Here is an 8,250-nt window from a genome sequence, read left to right as displayed (position 1 = left end):
CTCTCTTCAGCTTCTGCCATGAAGAGGAGTGAAGGGAACTCAACAATGTTGTTTTCCCTTCACATTTTTCTATGATGGAAAGTATACTATTAGCTAGAAAGGACAGAATAATCTTTGATGGCAAAAAAGGAGACATTTGCACAGAAAGCCTTGGTGGCTTGAATTGCAATCTTTGAAATGTTTGTCTTTAACAAAATAAGGGGGGAAAGAGAGCTAATTTTGTTAAAAGTTGTCTAATGTCAGAAAGTATTCTCTACCTGACATCAGTTTGGTTAGTGTTGAAGATTATGTATGTTCTTATTTGTGCTTTGCTTTTAGTGAAATTACAGTGGTGGAGGACTTACTTTAGCAGCCATGCTTTTACCTCATAAAATAAAAGGGTGCAGAACCATATTACTTACCACTTTTAACTTTTACTGCTTCATAGATCCCTACATCTTGAGTCATTAGAATTTTCCTTTCCCATTTGTAAAATTATTTTGAGTAAGGAGATAAACAGGACATAAAATAAATATTGGCCTGTTGAAAAAAAAAAATTTCCCCAGAAATACACTATTCTGAACATCTTCTGGAATTATCATTTTTTTCATAAAGAGTAGCATATATAATTAATTTGTAACTTAGTTTTTTTAAATAATGAGATGTGTAAATATAGGTGGAGGGGTGTGTGTGTGTGTGTATGTGTGGTATATGAATCTTTCTTTTTTGTTTGTTTGTCTGTTTGTTGTTTAGTATTTCACTATGTAGTCCAAGCTGTACTTGAACTCATTATCTAGCCCATGTTAACCTCAAACTTACAGCATTTTCCCCCTCACCAAACCCAGTACTGGAGTTACAGATATTTGCCATCATACTCAGCTGGGATATATAGTTTGAGTTGAACTTAAATCTAGATACCAAAATTGTTTATTGATGTGCCTGCAGCAGCGGTGTGAAAATTTCTTAAGACTTTTTTAGGATTAAATTTTGTAAAAGAAAAACGTTGCTTCAGTATTTTGTGAGATGGAAAAATTGTTTGAAATTTGTGTGCTGGTGATCTGGACTTCTGGCCCAAGCTCTACATTTAGACCTGTGAGGGTGAGCAACATGTTGAGTATTAGATGCACAGTGACTAGAAATGTGAGGAATTCCTAAGGTTAAATCATTCAAAACCTCCCCACTCCCTGGACTGACATGGTGGGAAAGCCTGCACTGTTGAGCCTAATGAACCTAAATTTCTGCTCCAGGATCTCTGTCTGAGCAGACTATGGAGAGGAGCAGGGGAGGTTCAGTCCTGCTCCAACAAGTTTATCCACTAGACATACATTAATGACCTCTGGAGATTCTTCACCCAGGTGTAAGGTTTTATTTCTTAGTTCTTCATCAGCCCTTTGACAACAAAGTGGAGAATTTGCAATTTGTGAACGAAGTCAACAGAGGCAGAAACATGAATGAAATCTTAGTGGAGTCAAAATAAAAAAAAAAATCTTGATGTAATAAAGCAACCAAGTTTAACTTCAAAACAGAAAACAGTGCAAAATACTGGTTTCCTGGGTACATAAGAATGAACCTGGGTATTTCTGGGTTGGGTATTTCTGAAGACCAAAGCAGGTGTAGTCTTCTGGTCTCACAGTGGGGCTTTACAATCTGATTACTGAGACTTAGAGGTGAACATTTCTTCCTGGGGTTCCTGTTTGATCTGCCTGGTCTTATGGATTTGGCATTCACAGCTTCTTAATTTCTTTGTGCCCTCAGCCTCTGCTGCTCCACTGAGCACCACACTTCGCCCAGAGCCATAATTATGTTGAGGAATCTCCAGCAATGTTCCCTCTTTCACAACATGATCTCATGCATGTCTATCTCCTAAGAATTTCTCTGGGACTGGAGAGAGAGGTGAGCAGTTAAGGATACCAGCTGTAGGATGGTCGGTGGTGGCACACCCCTTTAATCCCAGCACTTGGAAGAGAGAGGCAGGCAAATCTCTATGAGATCAGGGACAGTCTGGTCTATAGATAGAGTTCTAGACCAGTCAAAGCTACATAGAGAAACCTTGTCGCCAAAACATAAAAACACAAAACAAACAATACAACGACAGAAAAGAATACCAGCTGCTCTTCCAGAGGATCTAAATTTGACTCCCAGCTTGAAACTCTAGCTCTAAGACATGTGACATTCTCTCCTGGCCTCTGTGGACAGTGTGCATACACACACATACACACTACAGTTCAAAGCAGAATTTCTGTGTAATTCAACTTCTATTCTGGATTGCAGACTGCTTGCCCATGTGCGTGCACATGAACACACCCACCCACCCGGCCACACCCATCAGAGGAATTTGAAAAGGAAGTAGCCTAGTAGTCATTATGCTTATTGTTTCATCTTTTATGAACTTCAGTTTAATTTAGAGAGAGAGAGAGAGGGTATGTGGATGTGTGTATATTAGCGTGTGTGTGGAGATCAAAGGCCAATATCATGTGTTCTTTAGGCACTGACTTCCACTATGGTGTTTTGTTTTGTTTTATTTTGTTTTTGAGTTATCTCTCAGTGGCCTGAAACTTTGACAAGTTCTGTCCTGTTTCTTCCAGTTCTACATACTCTCTTTGCCATTATAGAGCTCTCTTGTCCCTTTGTGGTGTCCTAGCTTACGACTGACCTAGTTATGACCCTGAGACCTCTTTGCTCCTAGTTCATAAACCATCCCACCTTGAATTTCCTACATGATCCCAAAACATCACTGTTAGTTTCCTCACTTCCTCTGCCCATGCCCTGCCCTTCTGGTGCTTTCTTCTGTGTCTTGATTCTGACCAACTAGTCATTATCATCACATGGTCCACTTCTGCCTCCATCGAGTGTTCTCCAAGCATAATAACCTGCTGTAACCGTACTTCCCAGCTAATCTATACAACATCACTCTTTTAAAACCAGTTCCCACTAGCTATGAAATGAAAGTATATTTGTCAGTTCATGGTGATATTCAAAATATAATAGATTGACCAGTTTAAAGGGAGAGACTTCCCTCATGGTTCTAGAGGTCAGGAAGTCTTAGGTCTAGGTTCTACCAAATACAGTTTTGGGTGAGGGTTTTAGCTTGTCCAAGGCTGAGCAAGCTCACCAAGTCCTCATGGAAAAAAGAGAGTGAGAGGAAGCCTTCCCTGTCTTTCTGTATGAAGGCTCTAACTGCACAGGAAGAAGCCCACCTCCCTCATCATGAATTCATCCAAGACCAATTAATTACCGTCTAATACCATCTCTTGGGCTTATGGCTTCAATATGTAAGTCTGAGGGCATTGCAAACCTTCAGTCTCTAACAAACTTGCAAACCTTGTTTTCAGCTTATTTGTGTTCACTTACCTATGTCCTTCTTATCAATAAATCCTCGCATCCCCACTTTCTTCCTGACTCCTCTGCTCTCATGGCTCCCTTACTAGCCAGCCATCTCTTGGATTTACTTAAATCTTACTGACTTTCATGATGTTTCTACTCCTCCTTTTTAAAGCACGACCTTGTGTTTGCCTGCTTGCCTGTGTACTTGGAAGGGCAATGGCTTGGTCACTGCTTCATGACACTGAGGTCCTCTGAATGCTAAGGTCATATCTTGAGTACTTTAATAATGAACAAATCAGGTTTGGGAAAATAATTGTTGCTCCGATTTCTCTTCAGACCTCCCTTCACCCCAGAGCATTTCATGAGTGTCTGCTTTGGACTTCCAGTTAAGTACGATTTAACATCCCATAGTTTAACTTGTAAAAACAATTACTCTCCCCAACACCTGAATATCAGGCCCTCTTCAGAAAATCCTCCTTCCTATATCTCTTTGTAACTTTACAATTTGGATCTATCTCACTATGGCTCACTAGTCACTCAAGAGATATGGCTTGTACCTAAATGTCAATGTTTCCATTCATGTTTCAGTGAGTAACAGAGAGATAAAGTAAATACAACATCCTTTCAACTCCCCCTAACTTCAAAACATCTCAGGGAAGTAAAAGACAAAATTAGACAACAATTAATTACTTCTCTTCCTCATCATTTTAGGCTGGTGTCTGACAATAGCTAAATAATTGGGCTTAATGAAGAATGAACTAATATTTAAATTGAGGGCTGAAACTTGCCAGCATAGAAACGGGATTTAATATAGGCAGGCCCAGGATCTCTTACCATCTTGAGTCTGTCATTCAGTTTCTAGAGGGTGAGTAGAAAGAATCCCCTGGATACATGGATACTAACATGCTTACCTTCAGCTAACAGAGCCAACCCAGACAAGAGCTCAGACCAACCCTACCTCATACATTCTAAGATATTTTTTTATCTATAGCCTGTAATTTAGAACTTACTGATTTGGAAATTTTAAATGAGTAATTTAGTGACTTGGGAAAATATTCTGGTGAAAATATAACAAAACATAATATCTGTAACAATATCCTAGGATAAAAATATACTCAAGAGGACAATTTACTTTTAAATGAGGGGGGAAGAAGGGAGATGAAGGAAGAAAGGGAAGGAAGGCATTTCCAGTTTTCTTCTATGATCTTAATAAAGATCTGCATCCAAACCAAAAGGCAGACAAGCAGCACCTTGTATTCCAGACAGGCAGCAGCATCTGATTTTATCTTTGCCACATCCACTACTGCATCCTGCATCTTGTCAATCTCTGAAGGGTGATAGGGAGTCAGCAGGGGTAAAAATCTCTGAACTCTCTGACAGTGGCTAAACAGAAATAACTCCCTGTAAACTGCAGCTTTGTTTACATGGCTGCAGAAAGGCCAGACTGCTTTGACAGACTTGTTACCCACTGATCTGATATTTAGACCATATGCATGCTGAGTCTTGGAGGAACGGCCAAGGCAGACATTTGGGGTAACAGCCTGAGACTGTTACCCTTGCTTTTCTGCTGACGTTCGTTAAAGGCCATCTTTAACAAGCATCTACTTACAGATAAAAAAAGAAAAAAGAAAAAAACAAAAACAAAGCACAGCCAAGAAATTATTTTCCTTTATGTGAGAGAGATCATTTGTTTCCTTACATTCTCTTCTACGTCCACCTTGAGGGGAAGTTGCTGGCATCTGTGTTCTTTCAAGGCTGCCTCCCATCTTTTCTCTTTCTTTGAATCTCTGCCTTGTTTTGTCCAAACTAGAGGATAACTGCACCTATTGCTTTATATATCTTGTTTCCAGAAACAATGGCCCGTGGTGCTTCCATTATTTATCCATTCTCCTCCTGTCAGTGACACAATGGTCTGCTTCTTGCCAAGAACTCTGCTTTTCCAAGCCAGTGATTGCATTCCCTACAGCATTTTCTCAGCTTTAATTCCTTGTGAAACAGAAAAGAATGTGGACGACTGTTCGGCCGCACAGTAACTCGGTTTCCAATTAATTCTGCCGGACATTGGGAGGTGTTCAAGGTGATTGAGATCCCAATGACTGATGAAAGCGATAGCCTTGATCTTGATAATGATACTGTCAGTGCTGGGTGTGATGACTAATGCTAGCTGACAGCCAGAGAGCATCTACACTCACCCAGGAGACAAGATTCCCAGCACACCTCTGAGAGCTACCTAGATTAGTTATCTATTAGACATATTTGAGGGACAGTCCTGATTGGGTTGGATGACGTGTGTGAAGATCCACCTTAAGTGTGGGCAGCACCATTTCTGTAAGCCGAGGTTCTACATGGAATGAACAGGAGAAAGCAAGCTGGGCACAGTCATTCATGACTCTCTGTTTCTTGACTTTCATGTAACATGATCTTCTCAAGCTCCTGTAGACAAAACTACCTCACTATGAAGAACTATCATCTTGAACTTTGTACCAAAATAAACCATTCCTCCCTAAGGTTGCTTTCGCCAGGGTGTTTTATTACATTGACAAGGAAAGAAACTAATACAGTAAGATGGTGGTACTAGTATGTGGTGACAGTAACCTTTGCCTTTGCAGCTGTCTTAAAATTTTGATTAATTTCTTGTATTTGAGAACCCCACATAAATAAAAAAATATAGAGTCAGATATTCTCATATGCTTATGTCACCCAAGTAGTCAGTGGATTTACCAGAAAGCATTCTTTAATATTTCCCCAGGCTCTTCCTTATTCTCTCACTGAAAGGGCTATCATGCCTTTTTCTCTACAGGTTGGTACATTTCAGGTCATAATGTGCACTATTCATTTATTCTGTAAATAACCATCGCATGCCTTCACCGAGAGACAATGTTAAACTAAGCAGTGGAGACAATGATGCCTTTCCCAAGTTGTAACGGAGGACATGAAGTGGCAAGCTCCAGGCAACATAAATTCTGTTTGGATGGATGTACATAGCACAGGCTGAAAAGAAGAAAGATGGACAGCTTTTAGTAGAATGAGTCAAAGAAGGCTTGGAGAGACAAATTCATCAGAAAGCTTTCTAAACAGAAAAACTCAACCCAGAAGGCATCTGGCCTGTGCGCATGTGCATTGCTCCAGAGAGTTACTTAAGAGAAGTGTGATGCATAGGAACACAGTACTGATCTCAGAGATGCTTGGACACTAAGCAAACCATCACTGGACAGTTTTTTATTTATTTATTATTTGTTTGTTTTTCTTATTTTGCATATTGATCCCAGTTACTTGACAGTTTCTAAGGGCCATTCTTTATAAATAAGACTTTGTTCTTTCTCTGGTAGTTTTAACAGGAAAAAAAATTGCATGCTTAGCCACTAGAAATACATCTCATTGAAAAGCCAAGAGAGAGGATAAATAGGAATGGGTGGCCTTTGAGGGCAGAATCATTTAGAGCTCTGAACTAGAATGGGGTGGTGTTGAGGTGAAGCTGGCAATGAGTATGCAGAATGGAGGAGAGGGGAATTCAGGGAAACATTTATTTTTTTAATGTAGGGTGATCTAGTTACTGAAACACTGAACTAAACAGTACAAATCAGGATATAGTCTGTTGCTCAATTATTAAGCTTCAGAATTATGTACTTCAGAGATACTAAGATACAATTGCTGGCATTTTGCTTAAGTGTAAGGATTTAGCTGAGATATTGAGATATCAGAGAAGAGACACCACCCCACTCTCACAAAACATAAGTGTTCTGTGTGACTTAGAACTCACTCAGTTTACATTAACAAGGATTAACCTTGTTTTCCCTCCAGAAAAGTGGAGAATCAGGCGTGTTTCATAGACCCTCACACACACAAATTTTGAGTTTAGTTGCAGAAATCTGTAAATTCCCTGTCACCGACTGCAATACAGAAGGCAGAGGAAGAAGGGAAGTCTGGAGAAAGCAGGAATAATTAGTAACAATCAACACAGAGTCAGGGTAGAAGTCAGGGAGGGAAGTTTTACCTTTGTGGTTGGCAAGCTAATCTAAAGTACAGTGAAACTATACAAATAGTAAAATCATTACATACAGACTTTCCAAAACTTAAATGTGATTTTTCTCTGTCCCCATACAAGGTCTGTAACATCAAGAGACAGATTTTTCCATTTTAATAAACATACAATAATATTCCATTTGCTTTGTCTCCTCCCACTAGCTTCATTTTCTAAGCTGGTTAGCATGTGAACCAAAGCCAATAATATTATTGCTCATGCTAAAAGAGCCAATCCAAATAAACAAGGCAAGAAAATAGAATAATGCAATTTATCACCTTCTCCAACCATATCGTGGACAGAGTGAAATGATTTGAGTACGGGCGAGGATGATAATGTCCACATTCAAAATCTGAGGAAGAACATGTTGGGATGTGTCTGTGTGAACACACAGAAAGATTTCCTGTGATAGAATGGCTATTTCTGCTCCCTTTAGAGAACAGTTCATGATTTCAGAAGCACAAGAATAATCATTCTTAAAGGTCCATGAGAGTGAGACTCTGAAGGCTGGTGAGGAATTTGCTTGTTGGAGAAAAGTATATGCAAAATTTGCAAGTAAAAGGAGTAGAGCGGGCAGATGTATACTAACGATATCTCTAGGCTGAGTGTTACATGGGGGGGTCATGAAATGTTGGCCTATCAGATTACATGTGATATAAGAAGTTTGAAACTTGGTTTGAGAATGCCTCAGCTGATTTTCAAGAGAGGAAGAAATTGCAGCATTATTGCATTATGAATGAGGACAAATTAATGTCATTAATATTAATGAAATTAACGAAAAGCTAATAGTACTATTGTGTGACAGATGTTTAATAATTAATTCAATAACGATAATACAACATAATTCAGGCAATATTATCCCAGCCCTATTTACCACATTTATAAACTGAGAAGCCAAACAGAGAAGGACTTGGAACAATTAATGT

The sequence above is a fragment of the Phodopus roborovskii genome, unplaced genomic scaffold, assembly GCF_943737965.1.
Source record: "Phodopus roborovskii unplaced genomic scaffold, PHOROB, whole genome shotgun sequence".
Classification (NCBI taxonomy): domain Eukaryota; kingdom Metazoa; phylum Chordata; class Mammalia; order Rodentia; family Cricetidae; genus Phodopus; species Phodopus roborovskii.
This window is presented reverse-complemented; position numbering follows the sequence as displayed.